This window comes from Eschrichtius robustus, chromosome 13 (genome assembly GCF_028021215.1).
Source record: "Eschrichtius robustus isolate mEscRob2 chromosome 13, mEscRob2.pri, whole genome shotgun sequence".
Taxonomy (NCBI): Eukaryota; Metazoa; Chordata; class Mammalia; order Artiodactyla; family Eschrichtiidae; genus Eschrichtius; species Eschrichtius robustus.
This window is the reverse complement of record NC_090836.1, coordinates 26287372-26300905: the sequence shown is the minus strand read 5'-3', so window position 1 is coordinate 26300905 and position 13534 is coordinate 26287372.

Genomic DNA, 13534 nt, shown 5'->3' with positions numbered 1-13534 from the left:
AATCTGCATCTACAAAGCAGTCCATAATATAGGAGAGGACCACTGAAATTATGAAACTTGGAGCTTATATAGGAACTGCTGCACAAGTGCCCCCTCCTCTCCAGAGAGAAGGAGAGAAACTTTATCTTTTAATGTAAACAAACCCTATGTTGGAAGCAAAAAGCAGAAGGTCCCTAGATGTTACAGCTCTCTGGAATATAAATGTGTGGCTCAGGATTTTATTACCCTTTGAAATATAAATAAATGGCTCTAGGGGGAGAGAAAACTGTAAATCTCTCAGGAATAATTAATTCATTATTTCTAACTTCCAAGGCATGGTTACTGGTCAGTCATCCTTTAACTCAGTTTGCCAGTAACTTTTTGATCAAGAAACTCTGACTGTGCAGAACATGAAAATATAGCTATTTGTCAGCACCATAAAACATACTTAGATGGAAATTCCCATGGTATTTCCCATTCATTGACAACTGATCATTTTATCTGGAGGGCTGCACAACATAGCTGCACAGTGATAGAGGATAGTGGTGAAAAGTAACTCGATTATGGAGAGTCATGAATGTTAAGTTTGGACAATATCTGTGCAGGCAGTCGGTAAGCAATGAATATCTCTGTCCTTGTAAATTTAGAGGAAGAGTGAGAAAACCATAGTATCAGCTGCAGAAGAAACAAAATAATGAATTACCGCATGATCAAAGAATGAGAGGCTTTCAAAAATGTGGGGGTCAGGGTCAGCAGGAGAGAGAAGATGAGAGAATGGGAGGAATGGGAATAGTAAGAGGTTTAGGACAACAGTGTCAAACTCTTCATTTTGGAGAAATCAAGATGGCTGAGGCCTGAGAGAAGAACCTTAGGGGTCCACTTTAGATGAACTCAATATTCCTAATAAAAGCTTTGAGTGATGTCTGCTGTTGGGTGCGTATGGGACATAGAGGAAGGGAAGGGAGGAGGCATGATTAGGAAAGAAGAATGTATTTAGGAGAAAATCCACACAAGATGAATTCTGTTTTTTGCCCTATGTTTTCTTTAGAGTTTTGTAAATGTCCCCATTCAACTCAAATTTGTCATTTTCTCCTTCAGCCTTTGGAATCTAGGTGAAGGCTTAGAGAAATCTGGAAGCAGGCAGTGGAGTTACTCAGGGTTGAGGCCTGGCTGGGCAGTTACAAGGACAATCAGAACATGAAAAAGTCTAGGATAGCACTGTTGTTGTTTATTTTATTTTTTATTTATGTTTATTTGTATATTTTATGTAACACATATTTTAAATTGATTATTCTTATTATTGAGATGGCAGAGTGAGTTAGAGATGGACTTAGGGATTGTGAAGGTGGCAAGAAGTAGAAACCCCAGAAGCCCTAACACTGGTAAAGAACAGGGCCAGTAGGAATGATGGAGTAACAGGGGAGAAACACTTTAAGTCAAAGGAAGGGAATGCAGTGTTTTGGTCTGAGAAGAGGAAAGTGAGTACAGAGAAAAGTTGAGAGTCTTCAGCTGTCAATCATAACCTCAAGGTAAGCAAGAATGAAATGATGGGAGAATGGGAGAAATGGCAGAGGCAAGAGGTTAAGGTCAAAGGGGAACATTTCAGGATGCTGGTATTAGAAGTAAAGGTCTCAGTGATGAAGAAGTCAGTGGTACCCATGCTGGGGAGTGCTGAGGAAGAGTAGAAATTAAGGGCTCTGGAGTGAAGGAGGCAGAGGAACTGGGAAAGGGGCAGTATACACTGGACAAAGTTGAGGGTGAGGAGGTTATATTGGGGGCAGTGAGAGGAGAGAACAGGAAGGTTGGAGGTATGCTGGGTGTCAATGTGTGCCTGTGAGGGCGCCATTGAATTGTACTCGAAGATGAGAATGTAGATCCTGTCAATCCCTGAGTTCTAATTGGAATGCTGGCATGACAACATGATATGATGGGCTCTCTGAAAGGTTTTTTCTTTCCCCTTTGGCCTGCCATTATGGATTCTATGGAGCTTCAGGTAGACAGTAGGAAAAGTTTGCTTGCAGTCTTAATATTACAGGAATGAAATGAAAGGCATTATATCTGATTAAAAGCCATAAGAAAAATATTTATTCCCATTACTTGAATGTATTTCAAAAATAATTGTTACTAAAAAAAAGTGGTTACATGTCTTTTTGCCTCTTTATTTTATTGAAATTCAAATTTCTGAAGTATCATAGTAAAAAAACCCATGAAATATGTGTTATTATCAATGTAATCTTGTGTATAGTCCAATGAGTATTGCTTATAGAGTTTAACAACCATTTATAATGTGAATGAAGGTAGTATTAAGGATGGGGTAGATATGATATACATAAGAAATTCTCTTTATCTTCAGTTTCGGTAGTAAATATCAACAAATGTTTTACCTAAGCACTTACAGAATACTGTTATAATGCCTCAGATTTAAACATTCTATTACAATGTTCTGATCCTTGAGGGACTTTTGCTCATCGGTAAAACATTTATGCTAATCTTGTCCACATTCAGGACATATACTGTTTTACATTTTAGTTTCCAAGAATAACCAGCAGTAATTAATATTAATATAAATTAAGGATGCCAGCATGGAGAGCTGTTCCATATCAATCCCTCACATTGGAACTGTGCTGTACTGGATCTTAATAGATTAGTTTCAAGGTTCAGGGAAATGGTTGTGGGAGAAGCCTAAAGTATGGATAATACTCAGTGTGGTCCAGTGCTGCGAAAAGACACATCATGGCCGGCCATATTGTTCCAAGGATCCAAATAAAATTTATTCCCAATGCTACAATGTGGTCCCATGGGAATGGAGTGTTCTGAAAGAACAATGTCTTATTGAGAGTTTCTGGGCTGGACAAATATTTATTTATTTTTTTGGAAACAGTGCTGCAGTATTTCAGTATTTTATTATTAAGAATTATTTGGGTTATTGTTTTTTATTTTGAGGAAATTGTATTTTCTTTTTTTTAAAATTTATTTTATTGAAGTATAGTTGATTTACAATGTTGTGTTAATTTCTGCTGTACAGCAAAGTGATTCAGTTATACATATATATATACACACATATATACACACACACACACATACATATATATACACATTCTTTTTCATATTCTTTTGCATTATGGTTTATCACAGGATATTGAATATAGTTCCCTATGCTCTACAGTAGGACGTTTTACTCTCCTGGATTGAGTTATCTACAGGTTATGTAAATCTGTATGTAGAGGGGCAGATGGTAAAGCAGGTGGGCAATCCCAGCCTTGAAACTAATTTTCTGTGTGATCCTGAACAAGTCATTGAAATTTCAGGGCTCCATTGCTTCCCTGTCTCTTTTTATTTCACAAGCTAGTTGTGTGGTTCTAATGAAATAATGACCATCACTCAGAAAACTACAAAATACAACACAAGTGTAACCCTCTGTCACTAGTTTGGCTAAACATCAGAAGCTGAGGAAGTTAAACATTTTCCCTTTATTGCTTATCTATAAATAATCTTCATTGTAAAAAATAACCATTTCCATGCTCAAAAAAATCAATTTTTCCCTAAATTTTATTCATACGTCGTGAAGATAATGTGACTTTAAAAGGAAAGGTCACAATATCATTCTCTTGCCCAGGACCTTGCAAAATGAAATTTAAGAGATCTCTGCTATTGTTTTCATTTGGAGCCACATCTGACACAGTTATAACCATTAATGGAAGGAAATCTTCCATTACAGTGAAATGGCACTTGTAGCTAGGTCATTAAAGCTGATTCCTTTAGAAAGAATTGTCCAAATGCCCACCCCCGTCCCCCCATAACACACACACAAAGCCACACACATCCGCATGAGTCTTGAAACAAGATTTTAATGATACTGTATGGCCCAGTGGCCCAAAAAAGCATTTGAAAGGAATTTTCCCAGTTTTTCTGTTATTTGGTCCCTAAGCAGAACATATTGAGATATGGCAGTGATTTTTAAAAAAATAAATAAGTGGCCATAATAACGTAAAAGTAGCAGAGTAAAATAATAAGCAAATGGCCCTAAACCTAAATAATATAACATAACAAGTTATAATTTTTTTGATCAATTGTACTTCAATAAAGTTAAAAAAAAACCCGAGTACACTTTTTCTCCCTTTCTTTGATTCCCTTTTATTTCCTTAGGGACTTTCTTGGTGCAAAACAGTACAGCTTTCAAACCATGAACCTCTTTGTTCAATTTTATCATTTTTAGTTTATACCAAATTATGCAATAGATCATCTAATTTTCAAACTTACTTAGCTTGAACTGAATTATATTTTTTCCTTCACTTAAAAAATAGTATTTCACTGACATCTATTTTGTGTTAAATATCCCTTTGGTTTTATGTTACAACAAGATAGATGAAGCCATTCTTAAACATAAATGATAAAATCTAACACCTTGTACTATGTTAAGATTATTCCATGATAAATCAATATTTCTCTTAGTGTGGGGCTGAAGATAGACATGCACACACAAACACGGACACAAATTAGTAGAAGGGAAAAATCTCTATGTGAATATGCCCCTAAAAGTGAATAAAAAGTCAAGAGAAAAAGATGCATTCCACTGAAGTATTGAGGTAAATAAGTCATTCGATTATGGTGAAGAAAAAAGAGCATAAGCTACACAAACAATTTTATTTTATTTTAAAAATTTATTTATTATTTATTTATTTAATTTATTTTTGGCTGCATCGGGTCTTAGTTGCAGCAGGCGAGATCTTCCTTGAGGCATGCGGGATTTTTGATTGCAGCGTGTGGGCTATTTGTTGTGGCACGTGGGCTTCTCCCTAGTTGTGGCGTGTGGGTTTTCTCTCTCTAGTTTTGCTGCGTGGGTTCTAGAGCGCATGGGCTCTGTAGTTTGCAGCACACAGGCTCTCTAGCTGAGGCGTGCAAGCTCAATTGTTGTGGCATGCCGGCTTAGTTGTCCTGCGGCATGTGGGATCTTAGTTCCCTGACCAGGGATCAAACCCACATCCCCTGCATTGTAAGGTGGATTCTTTACCACTGGACCACCAGGGAAGTCCCATACACAAACAATTTTAAAGGAGATGGTAAAGGGGCAGGTAATAGGCATATGTAGAGCCCTTGAAAGACAAGGGTTTGAAAGACAGAAACAGAGGCAACCGTGTCAACCAATGTATACATGTCTGCTCATCTGGGCAACCATGACTTTCCCAGGAATGGAATGAACCAGAAAAACAGCTTCCTAAAGAAGCTTAAGTACACACCTAAGAAAATTATGTATCCTTAGGCAATTAGGAACTCTAGAATAGTTATTAACTGAGATTGAACATAAACATTTATACATGAAAAGGCAGACCTAGCTTCTTTATTGCCATATTCAAAATAGCTTTTTAAATTTTGTTTTAAAAGAAAACCCTTTAAGTTATTTTTAAAGAAAAGTTTCATGTTAATTTCAGGTTTTTCATCTTTGTAGATAAAATGAAATGTTACCATAGTATAATGTGGGATGATCAAACTTCTGGTGAGTTATTTTGATTTATTTAAACAAGGAACCATGGCAGATACTTATAGATATACAAAATGGACAAGTATATACCTTTCCCTTCAGAAGTTTATAAAATGAAAACCATTTCACTATGTGTGTTAACTGCTAACATACTAACAAGTGGAGATGAACCTATCCCTACTTTCCCTTATTCCAACCATTTTATATTGGTTTTGCCATTTATATTATTTTCAATATGACTTTTAAATTCAAAAATTCAACTCCTATTCTCACCACTACTTCCCCCAAATCACTTCCACCATGGCTATTGCCACCAGTAGTAGAAATACAAGCTGCAGAACTTTTCACCCAGTCTTCAATGACCCTGACTGTATTATCAACCCTTAAGAGAGCGGTAAGTGAAAAGCAAACACCATTGATTAGGTCTGGGAGTTTTTCATAAGGGCAACGCTTATCACTACCAACTGCAGGCAAATCTCACTTTGTTTCCTGTATCTAGTAAAAATTGTTGTCAAAAGTTGTAGTCATGCTACTTTGGTTACACTTTAAAGTACATTTTTCTCTTTCTAGACTAGTCTTTTCCCAAATGTATAACCATGTAATGCTTTGTCTTGGGAAAATTTTAGCAAAAAAAAAAAAGAGTTTCTTGGGAAATTCTGAATACCATATTCCTTTTTTAAAGATTCACAAGATGAGTTAGTATGAGTTAGTGACTCTCATAACAAAGGAACCTACTTATCTTTGCTCAGCTCAGCATTTCCTATTTGACCATTGGACTCTCCCCTGCCCATATTGTGTGAGTAGCTATGAACATCCCTCAGAACTTGTATTTCCAGGAAGACACTCTGGTAAATACTTATCTCGACTGACAAGGGATAGAATCAATTCAGATGAATGTTACATCCTTCCAAAGCTTGAAAATCCTGATAAGTTCTCAGAAGAGGCCACTAAACACAACTAAATGAGGAGGAAAGGATTTCTGGGAATCACAAGGCTACTTGATCAATGGTAGACAACACTTATTTAAGGAGATTCCTGAGATTTAAAAGAGCCCGATTGTGCTGTGGATGTAGCTGAAGAGCCCTTTGATAGTATACCTTTGCCTCTTCTGTGTCTCTGGTCAGTGTTTCAGGGCTGTTCAGGGCACTTTCATATGTGGATACAGCCTGAAATAATGTAAATGCTAGGCCATGATTGTCAAACTCCTCTAAGTTTGGCAGAGTTTTTTTTTTTTAATTAAAAAAACTTTTAAATTATTATTATTTTTTAATCCAGGTATTCCATGACCAAAATAAAACACTGAAATCTTCCATTACTTTCTCATCAGAAAGAGTACAACTGTGCCAATCTTTCTGATCAATTTCTATTTTGTAAAAAGAAAAAAGTAATTTAAAGTCGTTTATAAATTTTGCTTCTTGAGGTATACAAATTTGGCAGGAGAGCATAGATTTGACACATAATAGTGAATATAACCCCTAAGTAATGCAATTTAGAAATAGCATACAAGCGAGCATGGTTGAATAGACTCCAACCTTTCAAGGCTTATAAAGTTACTTGCAAGTTCTTTTAGTAAAAAATTCTCATGAGGGCTTCCCTGGTGGCGCAGTGGTTAAGAATTCGCCTGCCAATGCAGGGCACACGGGTTCGAGCCCTGTTCCGGGAAAATCCCACATGGTGCGGGGCAACTAAGCCTGGGCGCCACAACTACTGAGCCTGCGCTCTACAGCCTGTGAGCCAAAACTACTGAGCTCACATGCTGCAACTACTGAAGCCTGAGCGCCTAGAGCCCCTGCTCCGCAACAAGAGAAGCCACCGCAATGAGAAGGCCGCGCACCGCAACGAAGAGTAGCCCCGCTCGCCACAACTAGAGAAAGCCCTCACGCAGCAACAAGGACCCAAAGCAGCCAAAAAAAAAAAAAAAAATTCTCATGAGATGCTGACTGAGTTTTTGGCCTGGAGGGATTGCTGCGACCTGCTCCATAGTGCCCTCCTTTTACACAAGGTGGTGGGAATTCTTTGGTTTGTATATGAGGGATTTACATAAATGTCTTTAGATCAGAGAATCAGTAAAGCTAGCCTTCCAAAGAAGGAAAGTTACATAAAATGTATGCACATAAAAATAAATTATATCCCTAAAATGGTTCTTCTTTTGGATTCATCAGTTGTCTCATTTCCCCCTTCTTTGCCACGAGATCTTACCTCATCTGATGTAGAAAATCCTGGCAAGATACATAAAAATAAAAATTTAAATAATGCACAATTATGTAAAAAAAAAAAAAAAGGCTAGCAATCCTAAGGTTCAAGTGCAAATGCAAAGGAGGTCTGGATGTACATTAATAAAGGAAATTTATGCTGATGTAGGAAGCAAGGGCATCTGTTTACTTTCTAAATGATAAAGAAGCCAAATGATCACAGGTTCATAATTCAGATGTTTCTGCTACATTTAGAGTGGACATATTTGATAATTTAATATGTTCTCTCCATCTTTGTCATCCAAAGAACAAAACTGTGGAGCTGTCTTTAATGTAGACAAGCCTAGAAAATGTCCAAGGAATAAAAACAGGATCTGCGCTTGTCAAATCCTTTGACAACCAAATGGCCCACTTGCCCCCTGTTCTGTCCTATCTAAGAAGATCAGTTTAATTTTGGAGCAGAAGGAGTTCTTATGGAAAGGCCAAGGAAGACACTTTGCAATAGCTTAAAAGGTCTACACAATAGCTTGGGAAGCTGTTTGGAGAGACATGTTATTAGAGGCAGCTGGACAGAGAAAACACGCGGAACTGGGCCTTTCCTGATGCTGCTTGGTGCACCTTTAATAGGCAGACAGTTCTAGGGCCTCCCCTACTGCAAAGCACACTGGGAACAGTAACAGGGCCAGCATGGCCCTCTGCTAATATTTCTGAAAGGAGATAGAGGTTATTGTAGCAGGAGGCAAAAAACACTGTTGTGCTGAAAAAATACTCGTGTTCCAAGCCCATGAAAAGTCCTTGGCTTAGACACGAGAACTGCTTTGTTACTCCCTGGAAGGGATTACAAAGAGCATATCTCAGCCAGGATTTATTGATTTAGGTAAAGCGCTGTGATCTCTGATAGATTCTGGGTGTGTGCAGTGAACGCGGTGAGGGCAGTTCTTAAGCTCATTGTTTCCTAGGTGACAAACAGTAATAGAAAGCGTATCTGGCATATTTTTCCCCCTTTTATCACAGAAGAGATAATTTCTTAAAACTTGATGTTTTTCTTATTTCTCTGGGTTTGGGGGCCCTGGAAATAAGCATCTGAGGTGAAAGCACTGACTAGAGGGAGGGTCAGACCAAATTCAAGAAGAGCTTCCTCAACAGGCTCAGGTGTCTGTAAGATGCCCGTCCCCTGGGTCATGCAGCTGCCCTCTCTTGCTGCTCTCAGCCCACTGTCTAGGACTTCATACTCACTCACGGTCCCACTGTTCTTTAGAGTCATGTTCACTGACTGCAGAACTTTTTTCTTTTTGATCTGAAACAGGAAATAAATTTACCCCTGAGCTCTCAAAACCAGAAACAAACATTAACAAGGAGAAAGGAGAAAAATATGAGCTCTTTGAGCAGAGAAGAGACTTTGTTTTAACAAATAGCCCCAAACTAGCATTCGCTTTTTGGCATTTACTGTAATTTACTGATTCTATTATTAATACCAAGCTCAGTCCTCCATCTGGATAATGACATTTTTTATTTCTGTAATGACAAAGGTCTGCAGGGATATCTTCTCTTTCTCTCTAGGTATCTGGTGAAAATTTCTGTGGGCTTCACCCAACCACACGTGAGCATGACTGTTTATGAAACAAAGCTGAATTTTATTAAAAACACTCTTCAACAGCCAAGTAAAAATACTGTTGATATTTTACAAATTTAGTTTTATAAAGCACATACTTTTTTCCTATTTACCAAAGACTCTTGCAAAGATAAAACCTACTTTATGTTTTTCTGTGTAATTAAATGTGTGTTTGAGTTGCACTGGAGCATGGTATCTTTGGAAAAATCAAATGGGATTTATTTCTACTGAAAAGATGTAGAGTTCAAGAGATGTCTGTGTTTCCACATCAATTGCCAGAATAAACTTGACTCTTGCTTCTACAGGTACAGTTATACAGAAATTTTTGTTCATAGTTATTCCTTACCCCATTGAAAGAAATTCAAAGAGTCACATTGGTATAAAAAACAAATACTTCACTGAATTGGAAAAGACTGCTACTTTTTAGTCCTGGGGTGAACAGCCACTGCATTTAGTTGGTCTCCATTAAAAAAAATTATTTCGTCCTATAAGATGAATTACAATTTTTTTTAATAAGAGCATATGTAGTGTGCTCAAGTAATAAACCTTATTGTTTCATTTTAAGACACAAATATAAGTACAGAGACAAATCTTTTGATGAGCTACACAGAAAAGGAAGACAGAAAAGAATTTATTTTTGCTTACGTTATATTCCTTTTAAAAAACTGAGGTATAGTTGATTTGCAATACTATATTAGTTACAGTTGTACAACATAGTGATTCAATATTTTTATAGATTATACTCCATTTAAAGTCATTATAAAATATTGGCTTTATTCCCTATGCTGTACAATATATCATTGTAGCTTATTTATTTTATACGTAGTTGTTTGTACTCAATGGTGAAAAGCTGAAAGCCTTCTTGCTAAATTCATGAGCAAGACAAGGATGCCCACTCTCAACACTTCTGTTTAATGTAGTATTGGAAGTCCTGGCCACAGCAATCAGACAAGAAAAAGAAATCGAAGTATCCAAATTGGAAAAGAAGAGGTAAAAGTGTCACTATTTGCAGATGACATGACACTCTATATACAGAACCCTAAAGTTTCCACCCCAAAACTATTAGAACTAATACATGAATTCAGCAATTTGCAGGATATGATATTAGTATACAGAAATCTGTTGCATTTCTATACACTAACAATGAACTATAGAAAGAGAAATTTAAAAAAAATCCCGTTTAAAGTCACATTAAAAAGGACCTAGGAATAAACTTAACCAAGGAAGTGAAAGACCCATATTTTGAAAATGATGAAACTGATGAAGGAAATTGAAGAAGATTCAAAAAAATGGAAAGATATCCTGCGCTCTGGGATTGGAAGCATTAATATTATTAAAATGGCCATGCTACTCAAAGCAATCTACAGATTTAATGCAATCCCTATCAAAATACTCATAACATTTTTTGCAGAACTAGAACAAATAATCCTAAAATTTATAAGGAATCACAAAAGACTCAGAATTGGCAAAGCAATCCTGAGGAAAAAGAACAAAGCTGGAAGCATGACCCCTCCAGACTTCAGACTACACTACAAAGCTACAATAATCAAAATAGGATGGTATTGGCACAAAAACAGACACATAGATCAATGGAACAAAATAGCCCAGAAATAAACCCATGCACTTTTGGTAAATTAATCTATGATAAACGAGGCAAGAATGTAAAATGGAGAAAAGACAATCTCCTCAACAAGTGGTGCTGGGAAAACTGGACAGCCACATGTAAAACAATGACATTAGAACATTCCCTCACACCGTACAGAAAAGTAAATTCAAAGTAGCTTAAAGACCTAAATGAAAGACATGAAAATGTAAAACTCCCAGAAGAGAACATAGGTGGAATGCTCTTTGACATAAATGGTAGGAATATTTTCTTGGAAAAAAAATCATTTTGAATGAAAATAATAGTGCTTTGATTTTAAAATGTATCTACACATGTGACTACTATGTGACTAAAAGAATTCTAGTTTATTATTTTAAGTAAAATTATTTTAAGTAAAAAGAATTCTAGTTTATTATTTTAAGTAAGAATTCTAGTTTATTATTTTAAGTAAAATGCTTCTTGGATTTAAGACTGCTAGACTTTAACACAGCATGCAGGACTCTAAATGTGAGCACCAATATAGTAGTAATCTCATTCCAGCAGAGGACATTTCTCCATGTGTTAAACTTGGGTAAAAGTGTTGTTGGAATTTTAATTCCTTCCAGAAACACCAGACAGCTGGTGTCTGAGGCCATCCATAATTATGAGAGCTATTTTAAAAGTTCATTAAAAATAAGCTGTGTAAAAATGTGGTGTTTTTCCTATTCAGTGGGTTTTAGTTTTTACTATGTTCGAACTGCACATGTTTCATTGAACATATTTTATATAAGAAATACAATATAATAATCTTATTGAATGCCCTTAGGATAGCACCAAAAAAGTAGGCTAATTTGCACCTTCAGTTAGCTTTTGTTATATTTCATTACAGCTCTAATGAAATAACATTTCTTTACTAGTCACCATTTTTTTTAAAATAATTTTTTTCTTATTGAAAACTATACATCTAAGTCTTATGAAATTACCTTGAGGAGTTCCAGTTGCCCATACAGGAAAGGTGATTAGTTATTATATTAATGGCAATATTACCATAACAAGTCTATATGCGTTAAGTGAATTTTAATAAAAGTAAGGTCAGACCTTTCCTTTGCCATGTTTTAACCAAACTGAGATAGGGTTTCTTTTGTACAGAATCATTAAAAGCATAGTCCTTCCTTTTTAGTTATACCCAAATAGAAAACAACATGATCAAGGAACTTCAATCCTGTTTGTGCAGTTTTCTTTCCTTTCAGAGGTTCTGCTTAAAACATCGATAAAAGACATATCAGGAGCATATAGGGCCATTGTAAGGGTCCCACGGTTGCCCAGACACACTTGAGTCCTCCATAGGGCAGGGTAATATATCTCCTGTTTGACCAAAATATTAGAGGAGAAAATCAATCTTAGTTAATTTACTGTTTATTTTGTGCTGAAGTCATACATGTGAAGAAGGAAATGGATGTCTGGGTGAGTGATGATCTCAACCCTCTTATCAAGATTAAATCCTGCACATGGTTGATATCCAAACACCTGGGGCACAGCAGCAAATCTTAGAGCACTGGGTACCATAAGGGCATTACAGGAATGGAGTGGTAGGAAGGACATCTAGGTGAACAAATGTTCCGTGGAACATGGGGTAATATTCTGGTGACATTGGAGAGACCAGTCTAACTCACTGGCATTCCCAGATGCAAGGTTCTTGATGACCAGCTGAAAATGACAGATAATTTCATCCAGTGAGTCTGAACAATAGTAGAAACTATGTGTTTGTTTGTTTGTTTGTTTTTACTATTTTATTTATAGTAGATGTATTTCTCCTATAATATTGAATAGAAACTCTTTTAAATAGTCTCCACTTTAAAAAGTCACCAGGTTAGCAGACATTCTCTGTTCCCTTTGTGAAATGCACTGAGTTATGACCTGACAAACACTTGAGGAAGTGCTCTGCTCTTTAATACACCTGTGCGCCTCTGCTCCCACTGGTTGAGTTGTTTGTTTGCTAAGAGTCACTTAATGTTTATTCCCAAGTTTATTCAGTTGCACTTACTACTGTAATTGCATAATTTAGTAAAACATTCTGTAAGTGGATAAAATCATTTGATTTGAGTGTGAAAGAGTCGTCATTTTTATGAAAACCAAGTGTGTGCTTTGGAAAGTCTAAAAAAGTGAAATTGTTAACAAATAGAAAACTTCTGTTCAACTAGGCATAAATGAGACAACTGTAAAAGACTAGAGGGGAAAAACCCTGAAAATAGTGGATTCTTTACTCAATGTACTTGCAAGTACCTTTAGATTTTTGTTCCACTTTAAAGATATGAAAACTGATGCTAATCATAGGTGATGCATTTTTGATGTGCTAATGATGATTTAGTTTTCTAATCGATAGGCTCTTATTAAAAGACCTTGACCTGTCTTTAAAATATGGGTGAATGTATATTTGTATGTTTTAGGTTAAAATAAAATGTTTGAGGTTAAATATTATTTCTTTATGATTCTTGGCTTTAAACTAAATTTTTAAATTAATCAATCAACTATTGGCCATTAAAATTTCACTACTGGGCATCCTCTGCATTTTATCCAGACAGGGTCACTGTGCTCCTTTTGGATTTAACAGATGATGCATTTCGTTGGAGTGCTTGTGCAAGAAGAGCAGAGATATTTGATGGTCTGGATTTTCTACTCCCATCACAAGA